We start from the raw sequence: 377 nt of genomic DNA, 5'->3' as shown, positions 1-377 counted from the left end.
AATTCAATAAACCAAATTCATTTAACTTTTTGGTAGAAGTCTTCAATTCCCATGTCCCAGCCTTCGTTGAATTACCTCTGTGGCTCTCCCTTGAATGTTGTCCAAATTCTCTTTCCCATCTTTAGCCGTGGAGTTTGGAAGGGGACCCAGTTAATGCAAATTTAGGACTGCAGGATTCCTACGTGTTATGTAGCTTCATACCAGTCTCCTGTTCTTAGCCTAAAGCTGTATTGATGATGTAGTTTTCCCCAAACGTGAACTCTCTTCTAGTCAAGACTACACACTTGTGTTGATCATTTAAGTAATTACCAGTGCTCCTTTTCTTGCTGATTATTCATCGAGACCCCCGACCCCACCTTGAGATTAATGCTGACTTT

This window comes from Grampus griseus (genome assembly GCF_964374135.1).
Source record: "Grampus griseus genome assembly, chromosome: 17".
Lineage (NCBI taxonomy): Eukaryota > Metazoa > Chordata > Mammalia > Artiodactyla > Delphinidae > Grampus > Grampus griseus.
The sequence above is the reverse complement of the archived record's forward strand: the minus strand, read 5'-3'. Positions refer to the sequence as shown.